The sequence below is a fragment of the Cyprinodon tularosa genome, unplaced genomic scaffold, assembly GCF_016077235.1.
Source record: "Cyprinodon tularosa strain WSP-4 unplaced genomic scaffold, ASM1607723v1 ctg321, whole genome shotgun sequence".
In the NCBI taxonomy this organism is placed as follows: Eukaryota; Metazoa; Chordata; class Actinopteri; order Cyprinodontiformes; family Cyprinodontidae; genus Cyprinodon; species Cyprinodon tularosa.
Genome location: NW_024039032.1, coordinates 500,163 through 520,282, shown reverse-complemented (window position 1 = coordinate 520,282; position 20,120 = coordinate 500,163). Strand labels below are relative to the sequence as shown.

Here is a 20,120-nt window from a genome sequence, read left to right as displayed (position 1 = left end):
CTTCATGCTTGCTCATCATGGACAGTTCACAGTACCTGCATCACCAAGCAGGACCTCATATCCCGAGTCTCTGAGTGAAGCCCCGGCGTCAGCTCCCTCAGTCTTCTAGTCCCTCAATTCTGCTCAGCACATCATCTCGTCAACCAGCTCATTGAACCACCACCAGTTTGAAGCCAGGGGGAACATCCCTATTCTCATTCATCAACTCATGCATGTCAAGCATAAATCAGCATGAATGTTCCTGCGCCAAAGACTATACCTTCTTATCAATAAAACTCTTCTAATTATCCTTTTTCTCTGTGTGAGTTTTTCAGATTGAATTCCCTGCAGTCCTGGAGGCGTCGTCAAAGTTATCTTCAACATCTCTTCATTTTATTTTGATTTGGATGCAATTACTAAGAGAATATTGTAAAATAATCCCGATTAGCTGGGGGATAAACTGTGTTTATCTAAACTTTTTTGTAGCCAGACGTGCTCCTTTTGGCTTTCTAAATATGGTTTTAAAGCAGCTAAGGTTTTTTTTTTACTTCTATAGGATGTCTACATTGGTTCAAAACACTTAATAATTTTTTTTGTGAAAAATTTAGTTTGAAAAGTTATTTTTCACTCAGGAATCTTCAAGTAAAAACCAAATCAAAGCATGCAGTCTGGCACCAAATGTAATAGGAACATATGCTATTTTTCTTTTTAACATGGAGCTTTCTATTGTATCCTTAGTGTGTTTTTGGATAGTTTTTCCAGTAAAAGTTAACCCAATGGATATGGAAAAGGTTGCACACCTCTTTATGCAGTAAGAAAAATAAGCTCTGCCATTATTTTTTTAGCTTAACTCTTCCACGTTCTACAATGTTATAGCATAACTGGTTGCTGGAAGGCATTGGCTGTTAACACCTGCCAACTTTGTTAAATCAGGCTTTGATTGCTTTCACGCAATCATCAAACCATCGAAGGTTGATGTGTAACCCTACTGACACCCCCTGACTAAACAAACTACACCAAGATGGAAAATGGACGAGATTTTGTTTTAAATCGACTAAAAAGCCTCAAATATATATATATATATATATATATATATATATATATATATATATATATATATATATATATATATATATATATATATATATATATATATATATATATATATATATATATATATATATATATATATATATATATATATATATATATATATATATGAGGTCTTATCTGATAAACCTCAAAATAGCTCCCATTGCTGCAGCTCTGGTATCATTAAAACCCCTTTAAATTTAAGGAAAAGTCTTGTGGAAAGGTGAAGCACTTTTAAAACTTTAGCTTTGATAATTTTTTCTACTTTTAATGCAGATGCAACATGAAAAAATATAGAAAAACATATTTTTTAATTAATTAAATAATTATGGCAACACATATTTTAAAAGAAAAAAAAACTTTTATTTATAAATGAGTTTAATTTGGTATGAGCTGCAACCTGAATCCCATTTTTTTTTAAACAAACAATTGGGACATCCATGCAGTGCTGATGATGCAGTGAAACAGAGACTTAGACAACTTTTATTGTCATTTTGTATACACAAGTTGAAATAATAAAAGAAACACAGTAAGACAAGACAAGGCAAGGCAAATTTATTTGTATAGCACAATTCAGTACAAAGACAATGCAAAGTGCTTTACATGATTAAAATATAGGAAAATAAAACAGAATCAAAGCAAGTAGAAAAAAAAATAAAAATGCAGAAACAAAAAAAGAAAATTAAAAACAGTTGGACTAAAGAAAATAAAAAAAGTTGAACTAATGATGTTCGACAAAGTCAACATCTCAGATTAAAAGCCAAGGAAAATAATGAGCCATTTTTATGCTCAGCTTGTAGATGTGAGATTTAACTGCTAGTATAAGAAAAAGAAAAACATAAAAAAAAGCAGAATTTATCCTGATAACATCCACCTGCCTTCGGATACTTTTCAAATTTGTTGCCTTCAAAAAGAGCTTACATTTTCCCCTTCATTCATATGCAGAAGAATTACTTGCATGTGGGCTTTTCCACAAGTAAAAAGCACTGAGATTCCCCCTGTACACCTGCCAAAAAGTAAAAAATGTACACTGAAACACATGTTCCAGCCCCAGATGAGGGGATTTTTTCCACCCAGTGTGGAGTTTGTGTAACAGTCAGATCTGCCGGGGTTGTTGCAAGACACCCGTTTGTGGAGGATCATTGTAGGGATCTAAGCAGCGTTCCTCTGCTCAAGGAAAGGAGGAAGGAGTCCCACTGATACAGAGAGGATGTGGATCATTATTTAGGAAAGGATTCTGATATCAGGAGGGAATGTGTGTAAACTTTCCACTGGAAGTTGTCACTCACAAGGGCCTGAACTCGAGGACTCTGTCCTTTAAAACACCTCCTTCAAAAATTTCTCACACTGGACTTATTTCCTGCCATGTTGTGTTGGCTGCTGTTCACCATAAGAGGACAAAGCATTCCAAGCATGTTGAAGAAAGCAGAGATCCTTCCTTTTGTGCCTTTTTTCATCTAGGTTTTTGGAGATTGTATCTCTTATAACAGCAAAGCCATTAAAACAAATAGATTGCTTTTCAATGTTTGCTAAGTGATTAAAAGAAGTAAATATCAGTTGTGGATAAATCAGCTATTTCATAAAACATGGATTAGTTTAATTCTAAAGGCCCGTCACTGTGGGACCAAAGCTGAAATGGATTTTTACCGTCTTGAATCAATGGAGGTCTTAAAACATCGACAGGGATTTAATCAAACATAATTTTAAAAACATTTTAACCACTGTTTTCTTTGCTTTAGATGATTATATCCATGAAAGCCTGTTGTTATAGGGTTGTGGTTCTTAACTATGGCCATTTAATGCAAACCCCCCGAGCAAGTAATTTAGAGTTTTTGAAGATGTCCTTATATTAAAGATTAATGGTACCTGGGTTTGTATGACTATACTTTTGGCTACTTCCATAGAGCAGGATGCTATATTAAGTCCTATTTCAGCTGCTAATTTAAATTTTTAACAAATTCCAACTATGTGTAATAAATTCTCCTATCATAATATGATCCAGGTTTGAAGAGTCTAAGTAGCTATTGTAGCTTTTAAATTAAAATAGAGTAGATTAAAGATGCCTAAGGTAGTGAAACAGTGGTGAAAGTGTCCTTTAAGACTTTCTCCATTCCAAAGCTGCAATTTTAAGCCAACTTCAGTGTTTTGCTAACCTGACTCCGCCAGATGGATTTGCTCCGCATACCTTCCGCTGAAGTAATTTTGGGAAGGGGCGAAAATACTGGTTAGCTGATTGGCCTATGTTGGTGATAGACGGGCCAAATAAACCAATCAGACGAAGCATATGACGTACTAACGATGACGAAAACACAACCACAAGCCAGGCTACTCTTGCCGAAAACAGTCGGGAGAAGAGCAAAAACATCTTTTCCTCTGAGAAAAGCCTCCAGAGCAGTGTTTTGCTCTTCTTTCAGTGAAGAAATACTCCGATAAAACTTGCTCGATAGCCACGCTAACGCTAGTTTCATCGGCTGAAGCCGCCATGTTCTTTAGACTGAACTGTCGCGCTTCTCGTTGCGTACCACCTCAATCCCGCCTCAAAGCCAACACTGATTGGACGTTCGTTTGGTGAACGGCTCCAAATTTTCTTTAACGGATAGTCTCCAGACTGATCTGCGAGTGAAACCTTGAAAGCTCGCGAGATCAGGATGGTCTCACGAGGCTAGTGTTTTGCGTCTATTGAAAACCAACCTATCTAATGCTAACATTATCTTTTCCAATGAAAAGAAGGCTTTCACATTTTAACACCAGACTATTTAATGCTAAATATAGACTATAAAATGCGATCTGCATTTTATAGTCTGGTGTTATTATTGCATAGGCTGTTGTTTGCATTATGCGACAGAAGCCTATGCAATGTGACCAACAGACTATCCATTGCTAAGGATAGTTAATCCGATGTTAGAACCAGGCTTTCCAATGCTAACATCAATCCTATCCAATGCTACCACGAGGCCACCCAATACCACTGATCTCTATATATCCACTTGATTGCTGATAGGTCGAAATACTAAAGTCACCTGCTGCCATCTTGGTATTCCCCACTCTCACAGAGTTGCGCTATAAAAATGCCTGTAATATCATGTAATTACCATAACAATGTAATCGATACATGTATATTAGATGTATATAATCAATTTAGCACTTTTGGCACATTGTCAGATAGCGAGTATATCTGTACCTGTCTAGTCCTCAGAGTGACGACCATTTTACCAATTTCACCATCAAATTGTGGACCAGTTGTTGCAAAGTGAGGACATTTTGCCGGTCCTCACATGCTATTTTGCTATTTTGGTGAGGTATGGATTAGTAATGGTTAGGTTCAGGGTTAGTTTTAGGGTTAGGGCATAGAAAGGGTTAAAAATCAATGGAAGTCAATGGGAGTCAACACATGGTCCTCACTAAGATGGCAGAACAAGTATGTGTGTGTTATTTTGTGTGTGTGTGTGTGTGTAATATTCTTAATATCTGACTACACTATTATTATGCTCTATTAACAAACTAATTTTGTTGTCATTGATTTGTATAATTTGTTATATTACATGATTTATACATGATTTATAGACTTTAGGGACTTCATACTGAATATGCAATGTGTCTATTATTTACCTTAAATGACAGCAATGTACTGATGCTATGAAATACAAAGTGTGTGTCAAAGTGTTGACTTTATCTTTATTTAAAAAGTCTTAAGCCCCCCCTGAAAATGAGAACATCATCGCTGTTCGATGCTGTAGTGCATATATTGTTCACATTCCAACCGGTCTAACTAGGGAGTACCAATATGGCAGCCGGTGACGTCACAGCACGTCACAGTACTACCAACGTCACAGTACTACCAACGGTCTATCAGCAATAGGGTGAAGAAATAGAGATCAGTGTCCAATGCTATCAATGTTAAATGCTAACAGCATGCCTGATTAAGCTTGCAATCCAATGCTAACAATATCCATCCATCCATCCATCCATCCATCCATCCATCCATCCATCCATCCATCCATCCATCCATCCATCCATCCATCCATCCATCCATCCATCCATCCATCCATCCATCTCATCTTTCACAATAAGGGTGTCTTGTCAGACGAGGTGGCCGAGTGGTTAAGGCGATGGACTGCTAATCCATTGTGCTCTGCACGCGTGGGTTCGAATCCCATCCTCGTCGCATGATGTTTTTCTGGCGACGAGGATATTATTGGCCATGAATTTCTAATCCTCCGTGTTATGCATGCAGTGAAATGGCTAAAAAGTGTAGATTCAACATGGTTTTACAATGTTGCCAGTCTATATACTGGGAATTCTGAATTAACAAAGTATTTTATTAAAAATATGCCGACGTTTTTACTGTGTCAGACTTGGGAAACATCAGTCTAATGCACTATTTTATGCAAACTCTAACTGTGGTAACAGTGGTAACCAATTAAAATCAGCAGGGTCCGATTCAAGAAAATCATGTCAGGTTGGGTCCGGATTAAGAAGCAGGTAAACCCGGATCTGGACTGCGGTCCGTTAATCCGTGACCTCTGCTGTAAACCCTCACCTATATCCATAACCTGTTTAATAGAAACAAAAAAGCTCCATTAGTATTATCTCTCTTACAGAGATGTTCATGTGAATCGGACAGATTGATTCATGGCTTTAGAATTTGGCCAAAAGATAAATGTTTTTATTTTTTTTTACTTACACTTTAATTTTCCCAGTTTTTAGCTTCTAACGCCTGGTTTCACAAAAAGAAAACTAACGGTCCTCCTCCAAAGATGACTCATCTACTCCATCCATCCATCCATCCATCCCTCTATCCATCCATCCATCCATCCATCCATCCATCCATCCATCCATCCATCCATCCATCCATCCATCCATCCATCCATCCATCCATCCATCTTCTCCCTCTTCCTCTATCAGGGTTACAGTGGGACGATGGATGAAAGGCAGGGTGGACCCTGGACAGGTCACCAGTCCATCGCAGGGCAACACCCACTCACACCTTCTCCATCTAGAAGATGCTCTGATTGGTTTTTATCTTTTTAAAACAGTAAATATTTATTAAGGATCATAAACCAACTCAGCTGTCACTATAAATAACAACCCTCCAAAGCAAATCTGCTGGCAGCTTTGTAAAGTGCTACGATTAATCAGGATATTATATAAAACAGACAGTGTTGTTTTTCATTTTTTTACTGACTACTCTAATAAGAAATTGTTTCAAAGCCTATTTATTAGGCTGACAAACACCATTGTTAGGCGTTTTTTTTAGGAGAGGCTTACAGCCAGTTTGTATGTAACCATGCTGTTGTTTTACTGATTCATTTTTGAGTAAATAGTGAACCTAAAGTGCTTGTTGAGGCAACAAGAGAGAATCCTTCTTCCTATCCCTCTTCTTCCTGTTTCTCACAGGTACATCTACCTGATGATTTCAATTTTATTCCCCAAACTCTGAAAACTGTCATCCTGCAGCAAAAACCTGATGAAAAAGGGTTAATGAAACTTATTTTGACTTGTTTTTTAACCATCCATTTTTAACCTATGACTTTTTTAACTCTTGTTCCAAAGTTTTATAATCCCACACAACTTTTTTTATGCACCTCACTATTTTTTCAGTGTAAAAATGTTCATTTCTCCTCATCCTCCCCCACTATTGCGCTCTTCCTACTGGCAAGGATGATTCAGAGGCGAGGGAGCAAGTTCCCTATATCACTGAGCAGGGAGACTTTTATTTTCAATATCCTTCCTCATTTTCTAAAGTTTTGAATTTCCAACTACCAAAAGGCCAGAGGCTAATTTCACTAGCGCATTCAGGAAAAAAAAAAAATGAAGCTATTTAAGTATACTGGACATGCAGTTAGTTTATTTTATATCCATCCAGAGTCCAGGTTTTTAGATTACACCTAGTGAGGAAAGTAAGTATTTGAACACCCTGCTATTCTCTTAGAAATCATGTAGGGGTCTGAAATTGTCATCATAGGTGCATGTCCACTGTGAGAGACATAATCAAAAAAAAAATCCACCAATCACAATGTACGATTAAAAAAAAAAGATTTATTTGTATGATACAGCTGCAAATAAGCATTTTTAAACACTTGAGAAAATCGATGTTAATAATTCGTACAGTAGCCTTTGTTTGCAATTACAGAGGTAAAAAGTTTCCCTTAGTTTTTCTCCAGGTTTGCACACACTGCAGGAAGGATTTTGGCCCATTCCTCCACACAGTGCTTCTCTAGATCAGTCAGGTTTCTGGCCTATCACTGAGAAACACTGAGATTCTCTATTGGGTTTAGGTCTGGAGATTGGCTAGGCTACACCAGAACCTAGATATGCTTCTTCCAGAGCCACTCCTTGGTTATCCTGGCTGTGTGCTTCAGGTCATTGTCATGTTGGAAGACCCAGCCTCCACCCATCGTCAATGCTCTGACCGAGGGAAGGAGGTTGTTCCCCAAAATCTTGCAATATGTGTGCCCGGTTATCCTCTCCTTAATACAGTGTAGTCGCCCTGTCCCATGTGCTGAAAAACACCCCCAAAGCATGATGCTACCACCACCATGCTTCACGGTAGGGATGGTGTTCTTGGGATGGTACTCATCATTCTTCTTCGTCCAAACACGATTTGTGGAATTATGACAAAAAAGTACTCTGGTTGTACTTGCAAAGGTAAAGGATGGCACGCATGAAAACATGTGTCTGATTATAGCAAAAGTGTTTCAACCCTATTTAATGTTTTGTCCCATAAAGAAGAAATAAAAATCTGGGAGAAAAAAGTGAGATTGAAATTATGATACACTCACAAAGAAGATAGTTTAAAATATCCAAGTGAACAACTTGTCAATTCCGAGGGTGTTATCATCAACAGGTGGTGGCTTCAAAAAACAGGAAAAAGCTGAAATCTGTTACTGAAAGTGTATTCAGGCAGATTGGTTTATTTTCAAACAGAACGTGCTGTGTTATAGAGTTTTACATGGTACTTTAAAGAAAACATTGGTGAAAATCAGTGCAAAGAATCTAAAATGAATGTATTTAACAGATGTGTATTTCAGTATTTCACCATATTTGCTACTAAACATGGAGTTGATTGAAAGGTACTCCTAAAGAAGGAAGTTCCCCTTGTAATGGGGACCAGGAGTCCCATTACCCCATGAAATATGATTGTTGATTTAGTGTTTTGTAATATTAAGTTGGAACAAATAGTTGGGTTCTTAATTGTAGTTTTGTTTGGACATTATTGACATGCATTCTTGTAAAGCTGAGGGCCATCCTGACTGTGGAAAGAAGTGTAAACATTAATGTCAGTGAATTTTCCTTAATTTCTGGTTATGTTAAGTTAAAGTACCTACCTTTTCCTGGTTTGGCTCCTCAGCAGGGCGTGGCAGAAAGAGGTAGAAGTGCTCCAGTTGCTGCAATGCACTTGGAGCAAACCAAAATGATCAGAGATTAGTTTTGAATGAGTTTTGTTAGGTTCTTTGTTGTTTTTTGTGATTGACTTTAGATTAGTTAAATTATATTGATTTGTATGTATGTTAATATTGGGTGTATCGGGTATTATTGTTTGTATGCACATTAAATTTGCTTCTTTTTCTCAGTAATCCCTTTTCATGGTTCTTTCCTTCATGTCACATGAATTGAGTTTGGTATAACATGCTGTTTGTTCTTTTTAGTGTAAAAAGGTGTTGGTGTGCACCAGCTGGAGTTAAATAAAGCCACCAAAATGTCAGTTTTGTCTTGCCTCTCCATTAAATATTGGGTCTCGGCTGGTCAAGCTGACACCCATAAACAATCATGACAGAGAGTCAGACAGTGAGCCTTTATTGTGGGGAAAAAAGGAATGCTAGTGAGTAAGATTGATGGATCCTCCCAAAGTCCTGCCAAACTCTCTCTCCTCTCTATAAATAATAAACACACCAGAGAAGTTACCAACAGTGAAGCTAGAGTATGATAAGTCCCTGTTTGTTGAAGTTTAGTTGAAGTCTAATTCCCTGTTTATTTAAACAAACGTGGCCATTAAAGTTGATTCTGATTTTGAAACAGCTATTTTCTTACCCAGGAGTTGGTTTTCCTCTGTTCTCCTGCTGAACATTCCTTGTTTTATCTGGGGACATGGAGCAGGGGACGGTGTTTATACTATCCCTATAGAGCTAATCCCAACCCCAGCGAAACGGCAGGAGAATCTGATGTTGTCTGAGTGCAGGGACACACTCAGAGAGCAGACAGCATGACGGCAGCAGTATGTAAACATAGTGGAGATGCTGAAAGGAGGTAGGCAGGAGGAGGAGATATCACCTTTACTCTGGTAGCACCATTCTTATCACAAGGTGCACAAGCTTTAGTGTTGGGGGAACTCTCACCGGGAAACTCTGCATACACGGTGTTGGTATTGTCTAACATTTTCCTTCAAAATACATACAAAGCTGGAAGTATATGGCAAAAAGTATAAATAAACCTGTTATCTAATGTATTAGCAATGCATTTTAAGAATAATAATTAAAAAATGCACATTCATTTTGAATAAGTACACATAGAAATAAAACATATAGAGATCTTTTTTTACAAATCACAGCTGACATGAATTTTGTTACTGCTGGTAATCCTGTTATATAAAAAAAACAATAGCATTAAAAAATAATTTTACTATCTAAGAAGAAAGGATTAGTTAGTGAAATCAGGCAGATCATCTAGTGTTTAAACAGTTGATACTGAGGCTTGTTGCTCGGGAGCCAGTTTGAGAAAATAATGCACTTTTTCGTCCTACCATCACAAATATAATCATTGTTGCTTAACTGGACTGGAGCTTCAATCAGAACTGTGCAGTTAGATTCATCTTTTCAGTAACAAATACTCCCTCTCGTGTAAAAATTTATTAATGCAAGGCCTCCGTTAATTACAGCAGATTTGTGATTCTTTTTTTTTTTCACAAAGGCCAGCAGGAGGCTAGTTAGAGTGCATGACATCATAAAGCACATTTTATATACAAAACAGGTGGTCTTTTTAATGGGATAATGATCCAAAGAAAAAAAGTAAAGTCAGTTCAACACAGAAATGTGAACAAAACAAACAACTTTGCCTCCTTCCATGGCAGTCTAAGTCCCCACCTGTAGACATAAAGTCAGTGACCAAATTTGCAATTCCTTAAATGACCACTTGGGGCAGTTTAAAGGGATAAAAAAGGTTCTCTGCCAGATGTGTCCACTTTTAAAAGAATAAATGCAAGAAATTTAAGGTAACAAATTTATTGTTTTCTAATGGTTCATATCGTCCATCTTCAATCCACAAAGTAAACATAAAGGTTTGCACTTACTCTCTGTAATCCAACAATTATAGAGGTTCATAGTGAATGATAGTCATTCTGAGTGTGAATGAACAGATGCGTCATGTGATGCATGTGTGCAACACATAGTGGTTACATTGGTGTGTTTTTTTGGACGCCTTCTCTCTCGGAGCACAAAGGGCTGGCTGTCGACAGCGATGCATCAGCCAGGGCGTGCTGTAATGTTGGAGGCAATCACTTCCAGGTGTCGGACAGAAAGCACCACGTCTGGTGGAGGATATTTCACAGAGGCGCAAAGGAGAAGTAGAGCACGTTTTAAGTGAAGCGAGACAGCAAAGGGTGTGATTAACAAACATTAGTCAAAATAAGGCAATTTTATCTAAATTTAAACCCAAAGATTGCACTGGTCTAACAATGATGTCAGGGTTTAACCTTTATTGTGTAAAAAAGGCTATAAATATATAGTCTTTACCTGTAAAAACTTTTTTAATATACCATTAGAAGTATTAAACCTTTAAACTCTATAAAGATTAGGGCTGGAACTAATGATCTTTTTGCAAATCGATTAATCTTTTAATAATTTTTTCGACTAATCGATTCATGATCAGATAGCAGAATGTTCCTTAAAGAAGATTTATTAACGAATATTTGACGAGGTTAAACTAAAACTTTTCCACTTTTGAAGCTCAGGATAGAACATATAGACAGACGAAATGTGTTGAAAAGACAGAGAAACTGCGCTACAGCTGCAAACGAGAAGAAGATGGCAAAGGAGAAGAGTGCTGCTTGAGTTAATGTGTAGGTTTATATGAAGTGAGCTATGGAACGCCGGTTTTACATTTATTAAAAGCACTTCCTATATGTTATTCCATTTGTAGATCACTAAAATAGGATTCTTCCTAGCAAAAATCACATTCCAAGTCAGAACCTTAATAGTAGAGGCTTTAAATTACATTGTGCAGCAGAAGCTGAATTTTGGAATGTTAGAAAAAAGCTGAATTGTACCAGTAACAATCAAGTTCTATATTTGACATTTATCAGCTTGACTGAATATGTATTATTATATCTGTAAAACATTTCTTTATAGTGTAAATAATGCAAATGCTGACCCATAATAATAGGAATATGGAGATAGAGTTCAATTTTAGAAATACAGAATGTTTATTATAGATGTGAAGAGTGTCATTTGGTTCAAATGCTAATTTTGACCAAGACAATCCCCCCCCCCCCCCCCCCCCCCCCCCACACACACACACAGGTAGGGCCTGTTCAGCATCGCATGTGGTTCCCAGTTTGATTCTGTCTTCTTTTAAAACAGTAAATAGTGAGTGTCTGTTTCCAGCCGCTTCAGATGTTATCATCCCAATGAATGGTTATTAGCGGCTAAAATGGCTTCAGATTGTGCCCGTAGGCTCAGTAGGTCATTATCACAGAGTGAATCTAATCCTAACCCTGGTGTAATTCCTTATACCCTGTAAATTTAATTCATCTGTTTATGTGTGATCTGAAAATATTTTCAGTAGTTCCTCATGTACTGTAAAAATAAATAAATAAAAAGATAAAAAGACTGCAGTTTAACATATTAAACAAACAAAAACAATGAATATATCCTGTCAACTGCGTTGTAGAATCCTCTCCCTATCAATATTTAACTCTCTGTGCAAAAGTGCAGATCATTCTTTAATAAGATCCTCGTCAAACGGACATGCAATGTTTGTTTTTAAAACCTAATGTGTCTAACGGACCTAGTGAATGATTTAGATTTTTTATTTATGCACAAAACTGTGATTAAATCTGACTAAATCAGGTGATAAAACAGCATGATTGGATGTTAGGAGAGCGGGGACAGAGTAAACTCTGAGTTTACTGAATAAAACCTGCTGCTGGCCAGGTTAGCTCTGTGGAGAATGTTACTACGGCGACTGAAACAGAGGTTGAGGAAACTCTCTTTGTGAAATGGAAAACTCAGTTTCCCTGATTTCAGTTTTATTTTTCAGTAAACCTGCTTTTTGAAACGGACCCCTGGACAGAAAAGTTTACAATATGCATTGATTAGATGTTGGTGTTAAAATTTTTTTCTTCTTCACATTTTTACTGATAGGAAATGACAAACAGAAGACATATATGAACTAGAAAAGCACTGGGAGAGCTCCAACCTCTGGCAAGCTGCATATTTTGCCCCATATTGGGACTTACACTTATAGCTAAAACTCATACATAATCTGGATCACTGACATTTTAATTTAATAATTGTTCCTCAGCATAAGGTACATTTCCAGTAATCCTTCTAACAGACTAACAGAATTGCTAGTTTGTTTCTATATCTGTGGTAACTAGCTTTTTATTTAGTCTGGACGGTGTCTTCTAGCAGAATACGACTGCGGCAGCTTGAACAAAAAAGTGCAGAAAACAGTGCATTAAAGTAGCAAATCACAGCAATCCGTACATTTTACTACAAATGAGCCACTAGATAAAGAAATGGTTGAATAACATAAGAGTTATAACATGTTTCCTTAAAGGATTAGAACTAGTTTATAGAATTAATCACAGCTTTAAAATCATAAATGCTCATAAAAATATCTGTATATAGACATTTGCACCTTTACTCTCAGTAGGAGCATCATCCAAACTGTTTAAGCTGTTAAAATAAAGGTATTCAGATTTCCTGGGGAGCACTGATGTTGTAATGTGGTCTAATATGGGCTCTCATCTGAGGCGGCGAGCAGAGAAAAGGCCTTCCTTTGTCCAGTGCTGTCACTAAACTATTTACTGGCAGCGTGTTGTGGATGGAGGAACGCTGCAGAACACACAGTTCTGACACTGAACACATGGTCCACCCTCCCTGCAGGGTTCACTGCGTCTGCGCGTGTGTGTCTCTACCCATACATCCTTCTAGTCTGTGACCAAAACGCTGTACAGTGACTATGCTGTAAATAATAGTATGTTTATAAACATCCAGCTAAGTTGTAAAGCGTTTTTTTTTGCTGCCTCTTTTTGTCCTAAATGTATTTTCATTTTCGCTGACCATGCTCTTGCATTCAGTTAAGGTGATGAGTCATGCAACTTGGATTTTCATTTGGATTTTATTGGAGATTTTCTGATTTGTGAGGACAAAATGTTTTTGCACTGTGATGATTCACATAGGTTTTTTGGACTTATATGGAGTGAATTTTGTTCCATTACTGTTGCAAGAAAAGAACGCATTTTGCAAATTGAAGTTGGAAAGAAGTAATCCAGACATAAAACTTTATTTTTTTTAAATCTAAATACGGTTTTGAGTGTACTTTTCTCACATGTTCTTTTTTTCTTTCTTCTCATAATTTATTTAAAAAAAAAATTTTTTTTATTTAAAAACAACTATAAACTTTTTTAAAATCAGTTTCTTTCAAATGTCTCTTTGTCAGATTGTTTTGCACTCATTGCAGTCTAGAAAGGATTAATCTGCTTTGCTCTGTTATGAGTGAAAACTTTTAGTGCTTTGAGATTTTACCACATGGGCAATATTTTTTTAATCCTATATCCCTGTAAACAGACGCTCCAATATCCAAACTTTAAAGCTACCAGTGGTGCTATTGAATCCTTCAAAATTACAATCAGCAGATGGAGCATTGCACCTCCACTACTGAAAAATATGCATTGCATTTTTTAAATTGTGTTTTACAGATCATATTCTCTTCCTTTTAGCGGGGTTGGACTTTCCTCTGGAGGGGGGAACAAAGACGTATTTCTATTGGTCTGTATGGATGTTAGCGACAACATTTCTATTGGTCAGGAGCGAGTTTTTATATAATGCTTGAAGGGAAAAAATGGGATCTGCATAACGCAGTTGAAAATGAACGCCATCAATAAAATTCACATTGACAAACAGAACATCTGTTCAGAATTTTTTTGAAAAGAAAAGTTTGAAAAATAAAATAAGAAAAAAATGTGATAAAATAAATTTTTTTGAAAAAATTTAATATGAGAAAACAGCAAATTTACTCTCAAAACCTTTTTTTTAATTAGGGTTTTTATTTATTTATTTCTGGATAGCAATTTTTTTTTATTTTCCATTTACAGAACACGTTCTTTGATTGCAACAATACTGGAACAAAATTCACTCCATAGTTTCCCCTTTTTCCCTGTTGCACTCTTTTGAACGACTCCAGGTCAGTTCACTCCTTCCACGATTCATACTCCCATATCACACCTAAACTTTGCCTCTGCCTTCTTTTTGCCCCCTATATACTAAGGCAATGTATGTCTGATAATTTCTATTTTGGTAAGGTATTAATAAATAAAACGAGGGTAAACATTAAAAACTCTTTAAATCCGGCTGGATTTCAACCAACTTCTGTTCTGATCCTCCTTTGGGAGTGTTACAATCTAACAATGACAAATGATGGCCTCTGGTCAAACTAAAATAACAGCAACTGATGGCAATGATATATTATAGCCATATAATCTAATTTCCTGAAAGCACAAAATGAATATATCATGGTAAATGTATTCATATAATCAATTTCTAAAGTGGGGGTTAAATATATCCCCAAGGCATCCATTAATGGATGCACTGTCAATATTAAACATCCCGTCCAATGACTTCTTGTCTTTTCTTTAAAAAAATAAGGAAAAAAAGTACATGTTTTGTATTTATTTCATTTTTAAATTACTTTAGACAAATGGTGTAAAAGGAGTGTGACAGTAGAATTATTCTCCGTTTAGATACATTGAAAAAATGTCCGTAATAAATGCTTTGTGCCTTGTTTTCTTTACACTAATGGGTGGAATAGGAAGGGATCAATGAAGACAGCAGGATGAGAAAATTCCTGTTCTTAAAATAAATTTATTTGCTAAAAGCTATGAACCAAATTTAACGTGAATCTTACGATGAAGAGCTAAAGCTGCACATGTCCACTTTAAAAAAGGTTAAAAAAAATCGGCATAAACTTAAATCTCAATATGTTTCATTCACTTTAAATTGCAGTGCTTCTCATGTGATGCTTATTAAACTACACAGCTAAAAAAAAATTCCACTTCCTGGTTTTGGTTTTTGAAGTTGGGGTTTGGACAAGAAAAAACACATTACACTACTATCAACGTTTATATTCTTAAAGACATTTTCCACCAATCCATTTTCTGACAAACTTTATTCCAAGCAAGGACGCTGGTGCCTATCTCCAGCTGTCTAGGGGTGAGAGGTGGGGTACATCCCGGACAGGTTGCCAGTCCATTGCAGAGCAACACAGAACAAACAACCGTTCACACCTAAGGAGAATTTAGAGAAGCCAATTGACCTACCAGTCATGTTTTTGGCCTGTGGGAGGAAGGAGTACCCAGAGAAAACCCATGCATGCACAGGGAGAACATGCAAACTCCATGCAGAAAGAACCCACAACCTTCTTGCTGCAAGGCAGCAGTGCTACCCACTGCGCTGCCCTTAAAGACATTTTATCTACACCAAATATGCAACATACAGCACTTTGTCTGCCGCTTTTTGAATTAAATAAATCAGTTAAGCTTAGTTAGTTTTTTATACCCAAAAACACTACATTTACTGTGTGCAGCCATATTGGAATCAGGGTTACTGGATCATCTTTTACGTTTAGGTGCGATTTCAAAGATTGCAACTGTCAAGTACAATAAGAGCAAATTGCTGCAGGGGATCTGTCTATAACAAAATTCCTTTAACCATTTCGTAAAAAACAAGGCAGAAACTCATTTGATCTATTTTTACTTTATAAATTCATGCTGATATTGGTTGTATGGAGTGTGTGAATATGTTGCACTTTAAAGAATGTGGTATTGACCATAATACATATATACATAATACATAAAATATAAAAAACAACTTTTGGTTGAAAGAAAGCCTTGTAAAGCAGCTAAAAGTTTGGGCATGTAGTCTGCTGGTATTAGGCTAAGCGAGCGATACTTATAGGGCTCTGTACTCCAAACCAAATAAGTTCTTCCAAAGGGCGACCTTCTCTAATGAATATGTTTTCACAATCACTTGTCAACATGACAAAAGGTCCTAAATTAGCGTCTCATTGTTCAAACTTAGACTGAAATGAGTCTGTTTGTGTTTGTATAGAAGCATGCATCTGAATAGGTATCAAACTACAGCTCCCTAATTCAGAACCACTTTCCCTGTGTGCCTGATGTTAGTATGAGCACAGAGGTTTCCAGTGTGACCATAATCTGATACTTCTCCACATTATAATTTATTGCCTCACTTTATTTTTTATTATTGCCTGTAATGGGTTCAGTTGGAAATAAAACAGACCCTTTCTAAAGTGGATGATGCAGCATGTTTTTTCTCTTGCTCTGTATTTTTCTATGCCGTTCTTACATGCCCTCTATCTGCCTTTTGTGTGCCCCCGTCGCCCTGTGTGAAACCGGCACTCTGCCATTTCTCACTCGCCTTATTTACTTGTTTCGATGCTCTGCGGGCTCTGCAGTCGGCTCTTTACTGACACAGAGCTGATTATTGAACACAGTGTTTTAGAGAAGTTTATCTTTTGTGGCATTGAAGGTTTGTCATTTATGAACTTTATTTTTGAGAGTTGTACCTCAGAATGCCACCTTTGGTCTGCAATAATGGACACATAAACAGTAGATTATGCAAAACTTTCTAATTCTCGGAGTTCTTCATTTTTTGCTCAATGAGCTGACCTTCTATGCTGCTGATATTCAATATAAAACATATATTTTATCATTATTAACTTGGATCTTCACAATATTTGACAAATATTCATAATGTTCTTCATTTCTTTCCATTTGGTGTTGATCTGGATATCTCTGACTACTTCCAAAAAAAATTGGAAACAGTCCGCTGGACTTGGTTTCCGAGTTTGAAGACGTTTCTCTTCCCATCCAGGAAGTTTTTCGATTCAAAACGTCAGGAATAGTGTGGAGTTTGAGGTTTTATGCAAATTGGAACAGACGAAGGGCTCCACCCCCTTTAAAAATGGGTGTTGTTTGGCTTTTTTTGTTAGACTGTTATACCCCATAGCCATCTAAGAGTCTGAAAGGTCGTCGTTAAAGGGAAATGTTGGATTGGCAGAATAGACGAGGTCATCCACTGTCCTGTACAGGGTGTGGGGCTACGATGATAATGGGAAGGGAATAACAACAACTTGCTTAAAAAAAACAAAAAAAACAAAACTGGTAATCAGTGAAAATATATTATAAGTCTCCTTCCAGCTTTGTTTCATATCAGCCCTTCGAACCTTGGCTTTAAAAGTTACTCCTTTTATTTATTTTTTTTATTAGGGATGAAGCATGAGAGCATGATGTGATGGCTTTGGGACAAGTAAACTGTAAACATATTGGCAGAAAAAATGCATTACACTAAATAGTTTATTAAAAATATGTCATGTTTTTATTGTGTCAGACTTGTATTTTGGGAAACATGAGTCTACTGGACTATTTTATGCAAACCCTAAATTTAAACCCTCACCTATATCCAAAACCTGTTTAATAGAAACAAAAAAAGCTCCATTAGTATTATATCTCTTAGCTTCCCCAACCCGGTTTAACAAAAAAAAAAAACGGTCCTGCTCCAAAGACCATCCATCCATCCGTTTGTCAGTCCGTCCGTCCGTCGATCCATATGATTTTTAACTCTGCTTTTGTCAGACGAGGTGGCCGAGTGGTTAAGGCGATGGACTGCTAATCCATTGTGCTCTGCACGCGTGGGTTTGAATCCCATCCTCGTCGCATGATGTTTTTCTGGCGACGAGGATATTATGTTATGCATGCATGCGGTTAAATCCCTAAAAAGTGTAGATTCAACAAGGGTTAACAATGTTGCCTATCCTGGGTGCCATTCCGAACTTAGTCCCGCCCACAAGGTTTGAGGTCGGGAAGTTCGTTCTGGCTCTGCTCCATAGTAGCGCGAGTATTATCGCCCACTGTCAGGCGATCCAATCAAATTGTCAGGGCGGGCTTTATACTATGATGGACAGATGACAAACAGTAACGTAATCAACCACGTGACCAATGCGCGCTTGGGTGACAACAACAATGGCTGCCGCCGGTGAGTTGAGGTGAGTAGATTCTGCTATTAGGTCTGTTCTAGAAGATATCGACAGCAATTTAATTTTAAAAGAGGAACAGAGAAATGCGATCAAGGCTCATCTTCTTATTCTAGGCATGCAACAGCACGCTTTGATTTTTGTTGATAACAACTATGCATCGCTTAACATACGTCACGCACTCCGTTGCTCTTATTGGTTGTACGTCTGTCCATTGAGTGCAGAGGCATTTTTTTTCCTGGTTCGTTCAAAACACGCCCCATAATCACAGCTCTATGGAGCAGTATCAGACTCATATTCTGACAAGAATTGAGTAGGACTACGTCAGGCTAAATGTTGCCATCTATACACTGGGAATTCTGAATGAACAAAGTAGTTTATTAAAAATATGCCACCGTTTTTACTGTGTCAAACATCAGTCTAATGCACTATTTTATGCAAACTTTAACTGTTAAACAGTGGTAACCAATTAAAAGCAGCAGGGTCCGAATAAAGAAAACCATATCAGGTTGGGTCCGGATTAAGAAGCAGGTGGTTTCACAAAAAGAAAACTAACGGTCCCGCTCCAAAGATGATCCGCCCGCCCGCCCGTCCGTCCATCCATCCATGTTTTGTCAGGCGAAGTGGCCGAGTGGTTAAGGCGATGGACTGCTAATCCATTGTGCTCTGCACGCGTGGGTTCGAATCCCATCCTCGTCGCATGAAGTTTTTCTGGCGACGAGGAAAAAAGCACAATACAACATGGGTTTACAATGTTGTCACCTATAGACTGGGAAGTCTGACTTAAAACTACCCTTAGCTGTTAATTCAAAGCTCTTCAGAAATCACCTTTATTTTAAAGATGGCCTTGTGGTTAGAGATGCATGCTTGTGCTCTGAGAAAGTTGGAAGTACATTGTTCGATCCCCACGGCCTGCACTCTGGGTCCCTGAGCAAGACCCTTAACCCCTGATTGCTCCCTGGGTGCCGCACAATGGCAGCCCACTGCTCCCCAAGGGGATGGGTTAAATGCAGAGGAGAATTTCTCCATTGTGAGATCAATGATGTTCAATTATTATTATTAAAAGATTTAGACTAATCAAACCTTTGATTGTTTATTCTACACAGACCGTCTAACATAACTGTGGACATTTCAATATAACAAAGAATATTCATTTGTTTCGTCTTACATTTTTTTGTTAGATACAAGTGGTTATTCAGCAGCTGTTGAGGATAAAAAAAACATATTTTTCTTAGAAAATTAGGGATATATTATAAAAAATGTGTCTGGTGACAAACGTTGGGATTGAGGAAGTTGTAACGGTCTCTTGGTGCTGACTTGAGCAGAGCCAAGTTACACAGATGTTTTTACAGGACTACACTTGACTCATTTCCTATAAAAGCTCTTTTTGGGCAGCAGGAACAAATCAGTGTGGACACATTACACAAACCATAAACCACAAGACACCAACAGAAATCCTGCTGTGGTTTGTTCCAAACCTGCATGTTAGACACGCCTAATCTGCTTATAAGAACTGAATTAAATGGTGTTCATAAGCTGTTTCTGAGTAAAACGCTGTGTCTAATAAGAGGCTCCCACCTGAGCCCTTACATCTGCTTTTTTTTTCTCTCCTACTTTACATGACTGCTCATGTGGAAGAGCTGGCTGAGTGGTTAAGGAATGTTAATCTATTGTGTTCTACATTTGGATCGCATCCTTTTTGAACAATGTGACTTTTATCCAGATATGGTGGCCGCACCAGTTCCGCTTCCTGACTAAGTCCTTACGAATCTTAACCA

General features: G+C 37.4%; 1 protein-coding gene and 3 non-coding genes across 4 annotated transcripts in view; all 4 read left to right on the top strand.

Moving 5' to 3' along the window:
- nhsl2 (NHS-like 2) overlaps positions 1 to 20,120 on the top strand; it is a 221,653-nt gene that overhangs the window by 7,169 nt on the left and 194,364 nt on the right. The window lies entirely within an intron of this gene.
- On the top strand, positions 5,155 to 5,236 carry trnas-gcu. Its single transcript has one exon. It is a non-coding gene; the product is annotated as a tRNA-Ser (tRNA).
- Positions 17,944 to 18,025, top strand: trnas-gcu. Its single transcript has one exon. It is a non-coding gene; the product is annotated as a tRNA-Ser (tRNA).
- Positions 18,960 to 19,041, top strand: trnas-gcu. The gene has a single exon. It is a non-coding gene; the product is annotated as a tRNA-Ser (tRNA).